Genomic DNA, 20,477 nt, shown 5'->3' on the forward strand with positions numbered 1-20,477 from the left:
AATAAATACAATTATTAAAGCAGAATTGAAGACCATAATTAAACGCACCCAAACAAACAGGGATTAAAATCGCAAATGTCCCGAGTCCCCCAAAACGAGGCGCAGAGGCACGGACCAAAGTGGAAACACGCGCAAATTACAAAGGCAAATTAAAAATAAAGCAAATTAAAATTGGGGCCCAATCATATGGTAGTGCGAAAGGGAAGGACGAATCATGCAATTATCCCTTTTTTAAACAAAGGCGTGGATCTGAATGTGGGTCGGGTCAACACGCGGGTTCCACCACACATAAAACGACGTCGTTTGGCTTATGCATAAGAAACCCCAAATGCATCTGTCCCAAAATCGAATGGAACAGAAGGGATTTCTCCCTTCCTTCTTTGCTAGGGCGCAAATGGATCAGCCCCGCCGCTAATCCATCTCGAACGCGAATAACAGTGGCTGGAGAAGGTACTCTCAACCCTTTTTGCTCTCTTTCCCCCTTTTTTCGTATATTTGCTGGATCGATTCAAAGTAAAGGAAGAAAAATGAAATAAACACCCTTAATAACCTCTGAGTATATTCCTTTTTTTTTTGTAAACTGCTTTTGAACTGATTTCTATTTTATTAATATGCGTGTGCTCCCCCTTTGGTCGGCTCGTGGGCTTAACCGGCGCATAACGTGCCTCCACCACCGTCGCGGTTTCAACCAGACCTACAAGGATCTGTCAACTTTCGACTGGAGGAGCCAACGTCGACCAAATCGATACCAAAACAGTAAATGAACTCTCCCTTTTTTAGATTCGTCCAGTAGATTCAAAACAAGATAAAAAGAATAAGAACAGAGAAAAAAGCGAATCACCTTTGGTAAACTATTTTTTTTAATTGATTTCTCCTTTTTTTCAATCCACCCCTTTTTACAAAAATCAAAGGAATCCTTTATATCCGAACACTCATCCCCACCAAATAAAAATACAAGCCCCCTTCTTTTTCTATTCTGTTGTTTTTTGTTTCTATTTGCTGTCGTCTGCTTGTCTGGTTGCAGGTACGTGGCGGTGTACGGAGGTGGTATGGTTGTGTCGACGTGGAGGCGTGATCGATGGTAGTGCTGGAGGATGCTGGAGGCTGTTGCGGCGCCAAACAAATGGGGCTAGGGTTAGGGTTCCCAAGAACTTTCAAAGGATTGGGCCTATCGGGCTCTATTAGTTGTTGGGCCATTGAGTATTGGGCTAGGATTAATTCGGTTTTTAGGTTTTATATTTGGGTTTGGGTTTGAAATTGGGTTATGTAATTTGGACTTGTGGACATTTAATTTGGTTTAATTTTTATTTGTTTTTTAATTTTGGTTTTTGGTTGTTGGGCCCGGGCAAATTTGGCCCATTACATCATCTATATGCAAGAAACCAATCTTCAATTCTTCAACTTCAACTCAATTAGTTTTTATGTTTTGGGTTTTAATTCATCCTAATAATCCCACAACAGATAATCCAATATTTTTATTCTAAAGTATGCCAACTTGAAAGTAGGCAACAATGAAATAGTTCAAGAAGTTATGGCAACTATTTCAATAAAAAAACAACTACAGAATTAATCTTACCTTCAAATCTGTTAACATTTTGCATTAAATAAATAGTTCTTTTATAGATAAATAAAATGCTCTCTCAATGTGTATATTTAACCTAATCATGCCATGCATATATAGAATTTAATAAGACTTATTCAATTATAACCACTTCTTTCCACTAAAATAGTCAAGTAAAAGGTTTTTAATTATACTTGTAATGTTTGATATGTCTCTAGTATCAAAGTTCTTCTATGACCTAATCTTCTATATAAGGGGAATTTGAATTATATTAAAAGTGTTCAATTCAAATTTTTTTTTTATTTTTGCTTGTTTGACTTCAAAGATGCGTCGCTAATAAACCACACAAGTCATCAAAATAAGAATATACTAATTTAGTTAAAAATATATCAATCAACTATCAATTATTTCTTAAGTTGCAAATTAATTATAGTTGGAAGGTAAATTTTGCATTAACATAATTTATATTTAAATTTATATAATAAATATTTTTCTTAATTTCTTACATATCATTGTATAAAAAAATTTGTTATATTTAAATTTAAATGATAGATGTCGATTAAGTCTTAACTAGATTGTCATGGACATTGTTGCCAATACAGGAGGACGAGGGTTCGAGTACACAAAAGTGCATTATCTTCCTATTTATGGGTTGGGGAGGGGTTGTGGATAGTTATAGGTTATCAGATATGATCAGAACCTATAATGAAATTGTTCAAGAAAATAAAAACAAAATTAAATGATAAATGAATCATTATCATTATTCAATTGCAATTTAAATAGATTTGTCCAATAATTCTATTATTATCCAAATTTAAATATGTTTTCGAAATATAATTAATTTTAAATAAAAGTGCAAGGCCCAAAAATAGATTTAGACAAGTTTAAGGCTAACCTCGTGGAATCTTCTTCTGGTCCTAAACTTAAATGGTTTAAGAATGATAGGAGTCCAAAGAAGAAAACCAAGTCTCAATCCAATAAGCTTGCAAAATTCAAGAAACCTGGAAAGATTCAAAAGTCCAACAACTTGATAAGTTGCTATGTATGTAGTAAGCCAGTACACGGAGCATACCAATGCTTTCGACACTCTGATGGCTCCAGAAGTCACAATCAGAATGAGAACAAACCATTAGCGAACCTGATTGAAGATTTAGACAATGTGGTCACTATTGTGGTCTCCGAGGTCAACCTAGTGGAAAATGACACTGAGTGGATAATAGACACGAACGCTTCTAAACATTTCTGCTCCAATAAAGAGATGTTCATCAAATTTGAAAATGTAGCTGAAGGTGAACAAGTCTAAATGGGTAACTTTAGTAGTTCAGAAGTACTCGATAAAGGAAAGATTTTACTTAAGCTTACTTTTGGCAAAACACTTGTTTTAAATAATGTTTTATACGTTTCTGCTTTACGTAGAAACTTGATTAGTGGTGGACTTCTAAATAAGGCAGACATTAAACTAGTCTTTGAATCCGACAAACTTGTACTTTCCCGTAATGGAAACTATAAGAGAAAAGGTTACCCGAGTAAAGGGTTGTTTGTGATTGAGACTGTGTCTAATGCTATTAATAAAACTTATACTTCTGTTTACATTCTTGAGTCTCTCGATATATGGCATGCTAGATTAGGACACGTGAACTTTCACTCCCTTAAAATGCTTAAAGAAATGAAATTGTTTCCTAATCTAGATAAAAACTTTAATAAATGTAAAATCTGTGTTGAATCAAAGCATAGTAGACCTCACTTCAAACATATTGCTAATAGGAAGACTGTTCTTTTAGAATTAATTCGCACAGATCTAACAGATTTTAGAAACATAGAGAGTAAAGAAGAAAAACACTTTTATATTACCTTTGTAGATGATTACTCTAGATACACAAATGTTTATCTCCTAAGGTCAAAAAATGAAGCTAATAAAACATTCCTTGTTTAAAAAGTAAAAGTAGAAAACCAACTTAATAAAAGAATAAAACGGGTTAGATCCGATAGAGGTGGTGAATATAACACTAATTTTCTAAAAGAAGTATGAGAAAAACACGACATAATACATGAGTCCACTGCCCCTTATGTTCCACAACAAAACGACATAGCTGAAAGAAAGAATAGAACTTTAAAAGAAATGATGAATGTCTTACTTCTAAGTTCTAGCTTGTTTGACAATATGTGGATGGAGGTCGTATTTTCTACAAATCACATTCTTAACAAAGGGCCTTATAAAAAAATTAGATTGCACCCCATATGAATTATTGAAAAGTTATGCTCCTAATCTGCAATACTTTTGATGCAGCTTTTATTGGTAATGTTTTAAACAATACGGCATATAAATTTATGTCATTGCATGATCATTCTATTTGTGAATCTAGAGATGTTATTTTCTTCGAAAACATCATCCCTTTAAAGAAATATGTTATAACGCACGACATACAGTTAGATGAACATGATTCTTCCTCTTCTAGTAAACACGCTAGGGATTCTCAATATGATGATGAACTTAGGAAGAGTAAAAGACAAAAAACTTTAACTAGTTTTGATCCTAACTTCCTTATTTCTTTTATAATTGAAATTGTTGAATTAGACTCAATAAGTGATTTCACTGCTCATACTTTCCTAATAGATAGGATCCAAAAACATATGATGAAGTTGTAAAATCAATTTATGCTAGTTTTTGGAGAGATGCTATTAACGATGAGCTAGAATTTCGTTATTTCTAATCATACTTGGGAGTTTGTGGACTTACCTAAAGATTGTAAACCTATTAGTAATAAATGGGTTTTTAGAAAGAAACTTAGACCAGATGGATCAATCCAAACGTATAAGGCAAGACTAGTTGTAAAGGGATTTACTCAAAAATTTAGAGTTGATTTTTTAGATACATACTTTCCCATTACTAAGATCTCAACCATTCATGTTTTGTTTGTTTTAGCTTCCATTCACAACTTACTTGTACATCAGATGAATGTGAAAACAACTTTCTTGAATGGTGATTTAGATGAGGAGATTTATCTGATAATGATGAGGTCAACTCTAATAGCTGCTATGTGTTTTACTTTGGGTGGAGCAATTATTTCTTGGAAGTCTGCTAAACAGACATGTGTTGCTCACTCCACTATGAAATAAGAGTTTATAGGTCTTTGTATTGGGCCAAATCTGTCCAGGCCCAACAACCTAAACCCTAGCCCAAACACAAAAAAAAAGTAAAAAAAGAAAATTAGATTTTTCTAAAACCCTAGCCGTCGTACCAGCATGCCCATCCTGCTGCCACCACCTACTCTCTGCCATCCCTGCAAAACAGACCAAAGAAGAGCAGATAAACACAACACGCAAACAGCAGTAGAAACATTTTTTTTATATTTGTAATCGGCTTTAAAAGGCCGAATGATGAATGTAAAAAAAGGGGGATTTTTTAATACAAGAAAAAATTTTATTTTCACACGATTAAGGAATCAAAAAGCAAAAACAAAAAGGTTGATTTTAGATCTTGTTTTCTTGTTCTTTTTCTTTCGGTTTTTCTTTTTTACTTAATTATTTTTCTACTTTTTTTAAATTCCCTTTTTACAAAAATATAAATAAAAGGAGAAAAAGAAAACTTACCCAAACCCGGGGTTGTGTCGCCGGAGTTTTCTTTCCTGTCGTCGGAATCGACGCAAGGAGAAGGTGGGGGGTTCTTTCTCCTTTGTTTTCTTCGGTCTAGAAAGGCCTCACCATTGAATCTCCCTTTAAAAGTGCCAAAAACCCGGTTCGATGAGGCTTTGGACCACCGTTTACGGTGGAAGCCACGGCGGGTTCACTATGGTTTGGTGACGGCTCAAAGGGGGAAGGTAGAAAACCTAGCAGAGAAAAGAAATTGAGGGGAAGGGGCTGCTTTCTTTATTTCTGCCGAATGAATAAAAAAAGGGGCTGTTGTTTTTTTGATATGTCTTAAGCAGCCAAATAAAAGATTTTAGGGTATCTTAACCTAAAACATAGAGTTGGTATATTTCTTGTTTTGATCCCTGAGTGTTGAAGCAAATTGCGTTTCAGTCCTTCCTTTAATTTCAGCGGTTTATTTTGTTTATTAAATATCTCTTTAGTTAAATTTTGTTTTAATAGAGTCCTTTTGGGTAGTATAACTCCTTTTTTATTCACTTAATACTTACTTTTTATACAAGTACATATGTACTCTTTTTATCTATCATGATGATTTTACCCTTTTTATTATATATAAAATCTTTATTTCAAAGCTTTTTATATTATATGGTTTAAGATTTTTGTATAATGTTTCCTCCCAATATCTTGTATACTATTATACATATAAAGCTCATAATAAAATTAGTTTTGTTGTTACTTTCTTATTTTTATTATCTTATGTTTGGAAGCTTACTGTAATTCATTTTGATATGTTTTTAGTGCATTGGTTAATTCATTTTATGTGTATGCTATTATCCTTTGTGGAGTATAATATATTATTCATATATGTTGTTATATGCTTATAATTCCACTTTTTTTTTAATGAAATCACCATTTTAAAATTCTTTTACATCATAATATTTTGACGTTTTATATAGCACTTTGTTTATAAATTTTATATACATTTGTGTACATATATTAATTTAGTTGAGCTTTCTACTTGGAAATATTCGTATTTTAAAATTAATCTAGGTGGTTTAATTTATTTTAATTATTTCGCATTATTTACATGTGTATAATTTTTTTAAATTTGTTATTTTAATATTTTTGTATAATGTCTCATTTAAATATCCTTGTGTATGTTTGTACATATATTATTTTAATGATTAAACTGTCATTTTAAAATTGTTTTATGCTTTTAAAATTGTTACTGAAATTATTTATATCGTATTATTTTAATATATTATATAGTATCTCATTCAAACACTTTTTATATATATATATTTGCAAGTATATGACAAAATTAATTTGGGTTATGTATGCATTTCCTTTTACTTTATTCTAAATTTATATATATATATATATATATATATATATATATATATATATATATACGATTTGTAAATCTAATATGTTTTTCAAATTATATTTCATAATATATATTTTTACCATCTTTGCATATTTTATACATAATTTTTATTGTCCCTTATTATATATAAGTTGTCAATTTTAAACCGATGCCCTTTAACACTTCAGTATATCATTCGATTTAAATATTAATTTTAAATTATATTTTAATGGTCATACGTATGCCTCTATTTTGTTTCTGTAAAAGGTTTCTAGTTTAACAATTCATGTAATATAGGTTATGTGTTCATCCTTCTAAATTTGTCTTATACACATATATATACATTTTTTTTAACTTTCATTTTGCTTTGCACTTGAGTGTGTTGTGTTAGGTTACATATATTATTGTGGTTTATTATTTTCGTTTTGTATCACAATTGATTATTCTTCATTCATGATTAGGAAATTGATAATTTTTTAGATTAGTGGAATTCGGTTGTTATTTTGTTAGTTGATTAAACGAATTATATTATCTCCATTCATTCATCATAATACTTCATACATGTATATCATCCCATGTTTTTTTATTTCCATTCCGATCTACAAATATCACTTTATAATTTCTAATTCTTTAAAAATTATTCCCTTTTATTTCAAGTTAAATTAGTGTATTTCAAGCTGGTTTTATAATTATTTGTTCCTTAAGACGGAGGCGATGTTCGATGTTTGACAATTCGGGGAATCGTGCCCTACTGTGCTGGGTTGCAATTTCTCGTTTGCTCAAAATAATCGAATATCTCTTTAGAATTTCATTCGTGTTTTCTAAAAACTTTTTAAAATGAAGGAAATGTTCGATGTTTAGCAATTTGAGGAATAGTGCCCTATCGTGCTGGGTTGCAATCTCCCATTTGTTCAAAATAATCGAATATCCCTTCAGAATTTCATTCATGTTTTCTAAGGTGAGGCAATGTTCAACGTTTGGAAATTCGAGGAATCGTGCCCTACTGTGCTGGGTTTCGATTTTTCGTTGAACTAAATAGTTGAGCATCCTTTCGAAATTTCCAAATTATAAATTTTTTTGGAAGTCAAAATCTATCGTGTTTTCGAGGGTATAAAGGATTGCATCCTACCGTGCTGGATGTGGTGCTATATTCCTCTGAAACAAGAAGATTTTGACGTCCAATTCGGGTTATTCAAATGTGATCAAAAGAAACCTCATTTCAAAAACATTTTAAATCTTAGACACAAGGACAGTTATTTAATCGATTTGGTACCAATTTTGGGGCGTAATGAGGGTGCTAATCCTTCCTCATACGTAATCGACTCCCGAACCCTTTCTCTCAATTTTCGTAGACCTAAAATTATTATTTTAATAAATCAAATGTTTTATTAAAATGATCAACTTCAAGGTGATCCGATTACACCTCAAAAAAAGGGTCGGTGGCGACTCCATTTTTGCTTTCCAAAAAGGCAATCCCCGTTTTCAAAAAAATGGTTTCGACACTCTTGATTTAACCGGGCAAGATGTCGAGTGGCTCAGTAATCTACTTGCAGAGTTTACTTTATGGGAGAAAACTACACCTCTTGTGTCCTTATTATGTGACTCACAAGCCACTATTTGTGTTGCTTAAAAGCAGGCTTATAATGGCAAGAAAATGCATATACAAATAAGACATGAGTGATTATGTAGGAAAATGGTTCTTGATTTGTCAAGGGGAATGAGTCTTAAGCCAATTGGTTGAGAAATTCATGGTGGATGCCTAACTTAGCCTTCTAAGTTCAATGTGGTCAAACGAAACCATGGAACCACTCATATAGTACATATTTACTTATCCCTATGGTACATACATAAGGATGAGTCCATTACTCTTAATGAGTTTATAGCTCAGAGTTTGGGTGATCCTACTAAGACAGACTTGATAAATTCACCAAATTTATAAAATGAATTACTAGATGCTCTTAATGAGTTCATAGCCCAGGGTTTGGGTGGTCCTATTGAGACGGATTTGATGAACCTACCAAATTTTTAGGATAAGCCTCTAAATGCTCTTTATGAATTCATATCCCAAGCTCTAGGTGGTTCTATTGAGATAGGCTTGTTGAATTCACCGAATTTCTAAACTGAAAGGTTGAGCTTATTAAATGCTTTTAATGATTTCATAACCTTGGTCCGGGTGGTCTATACTGAGATAGGCTTGATGAAATCACCTACATAAGTGTGAAGGATTAGTCAACTTTTATGAAAGATGTTGGGTCGTTTTTCTAGAGCACTTACCAGCATCCCAAGGTATATTAGCTAAATTGTTGATCTATTGTGGAACTCAATTGGACCTGAGATTAGTCGTTTGTTATGAGTTTACTCCTATTTTAACGAGTTCTAGATTCATTCACTTGTTAAGAGAAGAATTTCCCATTTCACTGTGTATTAGTGCCAATTTAACAAATATTAGTACTTAAGTAGCTAATTTCGCTGTTACTCATTTTTTCTTATCTTTTCAAAAATCTCACATTGATAAAACATTGGCTTTCACAAAGGTTTAAATATAGTCTTTTGGGTTTACTCTAATTGAGTAATAAAAGACTAAGCCCATTCATGCACGCTGTCGTCGCCGCAGCCACCCACCCAATTCATGTTCCTATCATCGACACATGCACGCGTGTTTCTTTTTAGGTATGGTTTGTATGAATTTATCATAAAAATATTTTTTTATCTATTACATTTTCTAAAGTTTGATTGTTTCATAAAATTTATAAATAATAAATTTCAAATTGAATGTGTGAGTATGGAGGAACTAAAGTGAGTGGATTTAGGGGAATAATATGGAACCCTTAAAATATTTTTTGGATGTAAAACCCTTTTATTTCAGCTATAAAAGGGAGTCTTCCCTCATTTGCAAAATGTACAAAAAATTATTCAGCTCTCTTCTCCCTTTCTCCTCTATGCACCTTCACAGTCTTCCTCTACTTTCTAGTTGGTTCTCCACCTCTTCTTGGTTTTCACTATTTCCTCCCTCCTTCCACCTGTAACACCCCAAACCCGGCCTAGAAGTTATGGCCGGATCCGGTATGCCACATCAAAACGTAAAAAAAAAATTTCCATTCTAAGTCCAGAAAATCGTACTTGATGTTCAAAAGATTAATTCATTAAGGGTTAAAGTGAAAGGAAGTCATGCACCGGTAGGAAACCGGAAAAGAGATGGTGAGTCCATCGGATCGCTAAGTACCAAGCTCCTTCGGATCCAATCCTAGACATGCATACCGCCATTGCCACACTTTAACGTCATGGATATTTCTAGGAAACCGATTTGATTAAGTCATTTTAGGAAAAGTGATTAATTTTGGAAAATACTTTCATTGCGGAAGCTTTGCTTGTTGTCGTGTTATTTTGAAATCAATTGTTGTTTTTTTTAAAACGCGCCTAAAGCTATTCAATTTCAACAGTTAAAATAAGTATTACCTATCTTAGTAATACATATTAAAACCATCAAAAATAAATAAGCGGCCTTATTACATTTAAAAGCCCAAAACCTCAAACGTAATTAAAAGGATGTCCAGTTCACGGAAGAAAATCAAACTTTCGAGCGGGTGGCCACTCAAATTCCCTCACGACTCCAAGCCCACTATGGTTGGGGATTTCTGCGTGGATGAAAATAAAAGGGTGAGTTTGGGAAACTCAGTGTGTAAGGAAAACCCATTCAAAGCCCAAGTCACTCAAGCCTATTGGGCCTAAGCCCATTCAGTAATAGATGGTATTGGGCCGAGCCCTTTTCAGATTACAATAAACCGGGCCTTAGCCCTTATTCAGATAATGATGGCCCATAGGCCCATTTCAAAATACATGCAACATCAGAAACATATGCAAGCCCATTTGGGTAATAGTGGTCTGGGCGAGCCCTTTTCAGATTATAATAAACCGGGCCTTAGCCCCTTATTCAGATAATGATGGCCCATAGGCCCATTTCAAAATACATGCAACATCAGTAAACATATGCAAGCCCATTTGGGGAGACTACTCAACCCACCAACCACTACACTCTACCCGTACCAGCCATACACTCCATGTGGGGAATAGCTCAACCCACCTAGCCCAACACTCCACAGTTGCAGCCTTGCTGCTCAGTTAACAGTAAATTGAGGCAAAGCCTCCAGTACGTGGACAAGCCACTTTCAGTACTTCCTCCGTCAATATCTCAGTCCCATGCATCAGATAATAACAACATGGCATGCAGTAAATAACAACAGTCAAACATGCATTTAGGTCAATTTAACCCTAGGGGTATTTCGGTAATTTATCTCCTAAGGGTAAAGCTGTAAACTTTCCACTTTTAAAGGTATTTCAGTAATTTATCTATTTTAGGGTTTTTCATGCATATTCTTACCTTTCACGTACTAACAGAATTACGTACCGAGGGTTCTTACCGAATTGGGCCCGTTGGCCCATCATTCCAATTTTGGCCCATTAAGTCCAAAAATATCAAGGGCACAGAAATCATGCACTTTGCAGTCCAAACATTGCAGCTTACCAAAAACATTAATCGATTTACCTCACGAGCATTCGCACACTCGCAAATCTACAAAATACCAGTTTTCGACATTTCGGCTTTTCGACTTTTACCGATCTAGACTAAGAAAGAGGGTGTTAGTTACACACCTGTTTGCGACGATATGCTGACGAGATCCACACACGAACTGCCTACAATTGGATTACTAACACGTTAATCTAACTATTCAAATACGAACTACGTATTAATCCCTTACAATATTCGGCCAACCACACCTACAGATCATAGTAAACTTATAAGAAATCAATAAGCAACCCATTAACAAATTTTTGTCAATGTTTACCACATAATCATAATTTCACTGCAAGCTGTCTTCCTGAGCAACAGTCACTAAATCATTTATAACTGGAGCTACGAAACTCCAAATCAAGTTCCGTTAATTTTCCCTGAAAATAGACTCATATATCTTCTATCCATAAAATTTTCAGAATTTTTAGTTTATCCAATCAATACCAGATTTTTCTCAAAGTTTCCCATGTTTCACTGTTTGACTAATCTGACCACTCTTCATTACGAATCAAATTTCTCATTGTACAGAATTCAAAATATGTTCTTGTTTATTTCATTAGAAACTAGACTCAATAAGCTTTAATTACATAATTTATTCAGCTTCTAATTCATCTCCCACAATTTATGGTAATTTTCCAAAGTCACGTTATTGCTGCTGTCCCAAGCAGATTTATTACCAAATCACTCTTTCACACCTAACTTGCATGCATGTTATTTAAACATGTATATCACCAATCAATCATCACATATCTATGATTTTACTTAAGTATAATCTCCATTTCATCATTTTAAAGCACAACATGTTAGCGATTTTTCCCTTTAGCATCTAAGGCACATGCATGTTCATTTGTTTGGCTCAACTTCACCTATCTTCCATTTTTCATCAAAAGAACATGAAACAACAACCCATTTCCTTCATTTTAATTCATGACTAAATGCTCACAACACAACTAAAAATCAAAATATACTTCAAGAGTTAAGGTAGAATCAAGAAGAACTCATGAACCTCAAAATAGAAGCAAGGTACCAAGAACTTACCTTCAATTTTCCTCCTCCTAATGACCGAATACTCAAGAGCTTTCTCCTCTCCTTTCTCTTCTCTAACTTTCAGCTATGATGAACAAAGATGGACAAAACTTTGTTCTTTTCACCCCTTTTCTTTTAATAAAACTTCATATTTCATCCATTTAATTCTTTAATACAAAAGACATGATATTCTTATCATGAAACATTTACCTAACCCATTATCATGAAACATTTACCTAACCCATTATCATGGAACATTTACCTAACCTATTATCATGGAACATTTACCTAACCCATTATCATGGAACATTTACCTAACCTATTATCAATTTGTATCAATTTGTACCATAAATTATGGATATCAAGTGTACATTTTGTCTACAACAACATGATGGTTGGCCACTTCATGTAAAATGGGAGGTTTATCATGCAAATCCTCCTATTTTGCACTCCTATTTATTTGGCCACTTCAATTTAGCCTATAGCATTTTCAAACATTTTCACATAGGTCCTATTTCATAATTTCACTTCCTTTTTCTTATGGAACAAAAATTAACTAAAATTGCCGAGTTCTATCTTAAGCTTGGGCTTTCTAGAGGCCCACTAACATAATTAAACCTATGCCAACATTCACAGGATTCCCGAAAATTGGGGCGTAACAACTCTACCTTCCTTAAAGAAATTTCGTCCTCGAAATTTACCTAATCTAAACAGATGAGGGTATTGCTGTTGCATCGTCTCTTCTGGCTCCCAAACTCAGAAGTTTCCCTTTCCTTAACTTGTTGAAAACGAGCGACCAAAGACTCATCGTTCAACTGTTTTTCCTTAATCGATCCACCAGGTTGGCCTCACTTGTAACTCAATAGCAGACTTCCATCATCATACTGACTCGCACGAGCAAACATTGCTCTCAAATCGATCAGATTCTACGACTTAGAGCATCGGCTACCACATTAGCCTTGCCTGGGTGATACTCGATCGAACAGTCATAATCCTTAAGCAACTCAATCCATCTCCTTTGCCTAAGGTTCAGCTCCTTCTGAGTCAACAAATACTTGAGACTCTTATGGTCAGTGTATATAATACACCTTTCTCCGCACAAGTAATGTCTCCAAATCTTAAGTGCAAATATCACTGCTGCCAACTCTAAATCATGAGTCAAATAGTTTCCCTCATGAGGCTTAAGCTATCGTGATGCATATGCAACCACCTTACCCTATTGCATTAACACGCAGCCCAAACCCACGTGTGATGCGTCACTATACACACTAAAATCTTTCCCAGACTCCGGCTGAATCAACACAAGTGCTTTAGTCAGAACTTTCTTCAACTTCTCAAAAGCTTCCTGCTGCTTCTCAGTCTATACAAACGGTACTCCTTTTCTTATGAGTTTTGTCAGAGGTGCTGCGATCATAGAAAAACCTTCCACAAACCTTCTGTAGTATCCTACCAGTCCTAGGAAACTTTGTATTTCCGACACCGTCCTAGGTGGCTTCCACTCCAAAATTGCTTCAATCTTTCAAGGGTCCACCTTAATCCCTTCGGCAGAGACCACATGTCCTAAGAAGGTTACCTCCTTCAACCAAAATTCACACTTGCTGAACTTCGCAAAGAGTTCCTTCTCCCTTAATACTTACAGCACTATACGGAGATGCTCATCATGTTTCATTTCAGTTTCAGAATATACCAGGATATCGTCAATAAAGACGACTACAAATTGATCCAAAAATGGTTGGAACACACAATTCATCAGATCCATAAACGCTGCAGGAGCGTTCGTTAGTCCAAATAGCATAACCAGAAACTCGTAATGACCATACCGAGTCCTGAATGCTATCTTATGGATATCTGCCTCCTTGACCCTTAACTGATGATATCCAGATCGAAGGTCGATCTTGGAAAATACAGAAGATCCTCTAAGTTGGTCAAACAGATCGTCAATTCTTGGCAGTGGATACATATTCTTAATTGTCAGTTTGTTCAACTGGCGATAATCAATGCACATCCGCATCATACCACCCTTCTTTGTCACGAATAGCACTGGTGCTCCCCATGGAGACACGCTTGGCCTAATGAAGCCCCTATCCAACAACTCTTGAATTTGTGCCTTTAGCTCTACCAACTCCTTCGGTGCCATTCTATACGGTGCGATAGACACAGGTACCGTTCCAGGCAATAAGTCGATTCTAAACTCCACTTCTCGGTTCGGAGGCAATCCTGGAAACTCCTCCGGAAAAACATCTTGGAACTCATTTACAGTCCTAACCTTATCCACTGTCAGTCCCTCCTCTTTCAACTGACTTACAAATGCCAATTAGGCCTCACAACCTTTCCGAATCAACTTTTCGGCTCTTAATGCCGACACCACATTGGACAAATAATACATTCTCTCACCTATCACCATAACCTCCTCATCCTTTGTAGTTCTTAGCAATATTCATTTAGCAGCACAATCCAGAGTCGCCTTATGCTTAACAAGCCAATCCATTCCCAGAATGAGGTCAAACTCTCCGAACGGTAACTCCATCAGATCTCCAGGAAAAACCCTTGCCTTGAGTTTCTAAGGGTACATTCCTATACAGTTTGTCTACCCTAACCGAGTGACCCAAGGGACTTAGTACAGATACCCCACTCACAATCTCCTCGAGCGGTCCAAGTCGTCCATAATTCGCTCGTGGCTTCCAACCAATATTCCGCCACATTCGGGCTATACCGACACGCCTTAAAGATCTCAATTCCGTTAGTCCCGAAGTCATTCAGAAATAGATCCCTGAATTTCGTTGCCCGAACTTGCTCTGGCAACCCTTTTCAGAACACGAAGCATTGCCTGTGACAGGGCATCATCCTCGGCGGCCCTATCATATGTCTCATTCTCATCCGTCGGTGATGGTCGTGCTACTCTAGTGGGTATGTGTTCAGAAGATGAAGTTCCAGCTTGAGTACTACCTCGGCCTCGACCACGGCCTCTTCCCCGAGTAGCTCTCGTACTCATATCGATTTATCTTGATTACAAATTTTTATGCATCAATTTAATATTCCAGTGTTTATTATAGATGTTTTATGAATCAGACAGTAATTCAAAGTGTGTTTTCGTAGAATCGAAGTCTAGCTACAGTTTCAGTCTCTTATCAGATTTTCCTATGGTTTCAGTATCACCCTATCTAGAGTATCCTAGCAGGATTTCAGTACAGACAGATAATTTAGAAAAATATTCAGAAGAGTTCAGAGTAATACTTACAGGCTTGGGTCGGAGATTCGGAATGCCACCTTCTAAAGATCTAAATTTTGAAAATCGCGTTTTTCGCAATCTTTATAAAATTTTTGTTTTCGAAAATTTTTGTTTTTGTAAACCCATTCCACAACCGAGTTGTTGCAACCTAGGCTCTGATACCACTAAATGTAACACCCCAAACCCGGCCCAGAAGTTATGGCCGGATCCGGTATGCCACATCAAAACGTAAAAAAAAAAATTTCATTCTAAGTCCAGCAAATCATACTTGATGTTCAAAAGATTAATTCATTAAGGGTTAAAGTGAAAGGAAGTCATGCACCGTGTAGGAAACCGGAAAAGAGGTGGTGAGTCCATCGGATCGCTTAAGTACCAAGCTCCTTCGGATCCAATCCTGACATGTATACCGCCATTGCCACACTTTAACGTCATGGATATTTCTAGGAAACCGATTTGATTAAGTCATTTTAGGAAAAGTGATTAATTTTGGAAAATACTTTCATTGCGGAAGCTTTGCTTGTTGTCGTGTTATTTTGAAATCAATCTGTTGTTTTTTTTAAAACGCCCTAAAGCTATTCAATTTCAACAGCTTAAAATAAGTATTACCTATCTTAGTAATACATATTAAAACCATCAAAATAAATAAGCGGCCTTATTACATTTAAAAGCCCAAAACCTCAAACGTAATTAAAAGGATGTCCAGTTCACCGAAGAAAATCAAACTTTCGAACGGTGGCCACTCCAATTCCCTCACGACTCCAAGCCCACTATTGTTGGGGATTTCTGCGTGGATGAAAATAAAAGGGTGAGTTTGGGGAAACTCAAGTGTAAGGAAAACCCATTCAAAGCCCAAGTCACTCAAGCCTATTGGGCCTAAGCCCATTCAGTAGTGTGAGTGGTACCGGGGCCGAGCCCTTTCAGATTACAATAAACCGGGCCTTAGCCCCTTATTCAGATAATGATGGCCCATGTGCCCATTTCAAAATACATGCAACATCAAGAAACATATGCAAGCCCATTTGGGTAATAGTGGTATCTTGGGCGAGCCCTTTTCATTATAATAAACCGGGCCTTAGCCCTTATTCAGATAATAAGATGGCCCATAGGCCCATTTCAAAATACATGCAACATCAATAAACATATGCAAGCCCATTTGGGGAGACTACTCAACCCACCAACCACTACACTCCACCCGTACCAGCCATACACTCCATGTGGGGAATAGCTCAACCCACCCAGCCCAACACTCCACAGTTGCAGCCTTGCTGCTCAGTTAACAGTAAATTGAGGCAAAGCCTCCAGTACGTGGACAAGCCACTTTCAGTACTTCCTCCGTCAATATCTCAGTCCCATGCATCAGATAATAACAACATGGCATGCAATAAACAACAACGATCAAACATGCATTTAGGTCAATTTAACCCTAGGGTATTTGGTAATTTATCTCCTAAGGATAAAGTCAAACTTTCCACTTTTAAAGGTATTTCAGAATTTATCTATTTTAGGGTTTTTCATGCATATTCTTACCTTTCACGTACTAACAGAATTACGTACCGAGGGTTCTTACCGAATTGGGCCTGTTGGCCCATCATTCCAATTTTGGCCCATTAAGCCCAAAAATATCAAGGGCACAGAAATCATGCACTTTGCAGTCCAAACATTGCAGCTTACCAAAAACATTAATCGATTTACCTCACGAGCATTCGTACACTCGCAAATCTACAAAATACCGGTTTTCGACATTTCGGCTTTTCGACTTTTGCCGATCTAGACTAAGAAAGAGGGTGTTAGTTACACACATTGCTTGCACGATATCTTGATGAGATCCACACACGAACCGCCTACAATTGGATTACTAACACGTTAATCTAACTATTCAAATACGAACTACGATTAATCCCTTACAATATTCGGCCAACCACACCTACAGATCATAGTAAACTTATAAGAAATCAATAAGCAACCCATTAACAAATTTTTGTCAATGTTTACCACATAATCATAATTTCACTGCAAGCTGTCTTCCTGAGCAACAGTCACTAAATCATTTATAACTGGAGCTACGAAACTCCAAATCAAGTTCCGTTAATTTTCCCTGAAAATAGACTCATATATCTTCTATCCATAAAATTTTCAGAATTTTTAGTTTATCCAATCAATACCAGATTTTTCTCAAAGTTTCCCATGTTTCACTATTTGACTAATCTGACCACTCTTCATTACGAATCAAATTTCTCATTGTACAGAATTCAAAATATGTTCTTGTTTATTTCATTAGAAACTAGACTCAATAAGCTTTAATTACATAATTTATTCAGCTTCTAATTCATCTCCCACAATTTATGGTAATTTTCCAAAGTCACGTTATTGCTGCTGTTCCAAGCAGATTTATTACCAAATCACTCTTTCACACCTAACTTGCATGCATGTTATTTAAACATGTATATCACCAATCAATCATCACATATCTATGATTTTACTTAAGTATAATCTCCATTTCATCATTTTAAAGCACAACATGTTAGCCGATTTTTCCCTTTAGCATCTAAGGCACATGCATGTTCATTTGTTTGGCTCAACTTCACCTATCTTCCATTTTTCATCAAAAGAACATGAAACAACAACCCATTTCCTTCATTTTAATTCATGACTAAATGCTCACAACACAACTAAAAATCAAAATATACTTCAAGAGTTAAGGTAGAATCAAGAAGAACTCATGAACCTCAAAATAGAAGCAAAGTACCAAGAACTTACCTTCAATTTTCCTCCTCCTAATGACCGAATACTTAAGAGCTTTCTCCTCTCCTTTCTCTTCTCTAACTTTCAGCTATGATGAACAAAGATGGACAAAACTTTGTTCTTTTCACCCCTTTTTCTTTTAATAAAACTTCATATTTCATCCATTTAATTCTTTAATACAAAAGACATGATATTCTTATCATGAAACATTTACCTAACCCATTATCATGAAACATTTACCTAACCCATTATCATGGAACATTTACCTAACCTATTATCATGGAACATTTACCTAACCCATTATCATGGAACATTTACCTAACCTATTATCAATTTGTATCAATTTGTACCATAAATTATGGATATCAAGTGTACATTTTGTCTACAACAACATGATGGTTGGCCACTTCATGTAAAATGGGAGGTTTATCATGCAAATCCTCCTATTTTGCACTCCTATTTATTTGGCCACTTCAATTTAGCCTATAGCATTTTCAAACATTTTCACATAGGTCCTATTTCATAATTTCACCCCCTTTTTCTTATGGAACAAAAATTAACTAAAATTGCCGAGTTCTATCTTAAGCTTGGGCTTTCTAGAGGCCCACTAACATAATTAAACCTATGCCAACATTCACAGGATTCCCGAAAATTGGGGCGTTACACCACCATTCATTCTTTTCAATCCTTTTGAGTTTCATCTTCTTCATTCGGGTGTACGAATTTGGAAGCACTGTATTAACCTTGGGGGATGACGTCCATTTACAATTACACCGATAAGGGCAAAATCTGTAATGACCCGAATTTTACGGTTATCGAAAAAGTGTATTTTCGAGTCTCCATTACTGAAAAACGGATCCGTAAATATTTATCAAAATATTTAAAAGTTAATTGAGTGGTTAATTAGAGTTTAATTAAGTGAATTTAGCTTAATTAAATATAATTGGATAAAAGGATTAAATTGAATAAAGTGTGAAAGTTTAATTATAGATTAAAAAATAAAAGGACCAAAATGATAATTATGCCATTTAGCATAAGTGAGGTGACATATAAAGTAAATATCTAAGATTTTTACTTAGATTTTAATTCTAAAATATATATATTTATTAGTAATAAATTATATTAAATTAATTTATTATAATTATATTATAAGATATTTATATGATAAATAAATTAAATTGTGACAAGTGTGTGATAAAATAAAATATATGTGTAATAAATATTATACATATATTTGTAATATATGTATGTATTTACTTATTATTTAAGTAAATATTGATGTTATTGTTATTATTAAATTGATATTATATTATGAAATAAATTAAATAAAGATAAATATATGGTAAATAAAATATACAAGTGTAATACATATATTTGTACAATTGTAATATATTTTATTTAATTGCTTTTATTTAAGTAAATAGATTTTTGTATGAAATAAATAAAATAAATAAAAGAAAGACAAGTGTATAAAATGATTTGTTACAAGTGTAATAATATATATGCATACAAGTGTTAAATAAATGTGTTATTAAATAGATTTTAATATAGATATTTTATTGTTATTATTATATTATATATATATATGGTAAATAAAAAAGAAAAGAAATGAAACAAAGAAAAGAAACAGAATAGGCAAACGAAAAGCAAGGGAAAGAAAGAAAGAAAGGAGAAAGAAAATAAAAAGGGAGAATTAGGGTTTGAAGGTTTGGAAGTTTAATAGCTAACTTGAAAATTACGGTTTGTATTTCTATAATCTGAACTTAATATTTAATTATTAAATTTATTACTTAATATGTATAGAAAGTGCTTTGAGATAAATATTTGAATTAGAATAGATATTGGTTAGAATTGAAAAGTGAAATTAGTTATTAATTGTTGAATTTTGATTGAATATTATGATAGTAATTGAGGTGAGAAATATTGTGTTTTATAATTGAAATGGATTGATCGGTATGTATTAAATTTATTGAATTTATACAGATATATGTGATTATTGTGAAAATTGATTTGTTATTGAAAAGTGAAATGAATTATATCGAATTATGAATATATATGATTGTTGAGATGTGTAATGATTGGAAATTGGAAAATGAATTAGAAACCCTATTAACAGTATCGGGCTAAGTCGGATATAGTTGGCATGCCATAGGATTGGAAGTGTTCAGGGATATTTTGACTTTGTGTCGATGAGACACTATAAGTGTCGCCATCTTTATCGTTGTTAGATTCGTTCAAGAGGTACTCCATACTTTTATCACATCATTATCGTTCAATTTATTCCAATGAGGTACTCTGTGTATCACTACTGCTCCTCATATCATATCATATCAAGCATCGTGATGTACCCTAATTTGACCCTAGTCGGAATGTGGTTTCGGGACCATAAAATCGA

At 34.4% G+C, this 20,477-nt stretch overlaps 1 long non-coding RNA gene across 1 annotated transcript; it reads left to right on the plus strand.

The window, feature by feature from the left end:
* The first annotated feature begins 321 nt into the window (after window positions 1–321).
* LOC128295780 (uncharacterized) lies at window positions 322–1,313 on the plus strand. The gene is made up of 3 exons (XR_008286335.1): window positions 322–450; window positions 693–756; window positions 1,025–1,313. It is a non-coding gene; the product is annotated as an uncharacterized LOC128295780 (long non-coding RNA).
* Window positions 1,314–20,477: the final 19,164 nt, after the last annotated feature.

This window comes from Gossypium arboreum, chromosome 1 (genome assembly GCF_025698485.1).
Source record: "Gossypium arboreum isolate Shixiya-1 chromosome 1, ASM2569848v2, whole genome shotgun sequence".
NCBI classification, from domain to species: Eukaryota; Viridiplantae; Streptophyta; class Magnoliopsida; order Malvales; family Malvaceae; genus Gossypium; species Gossypium arboreum.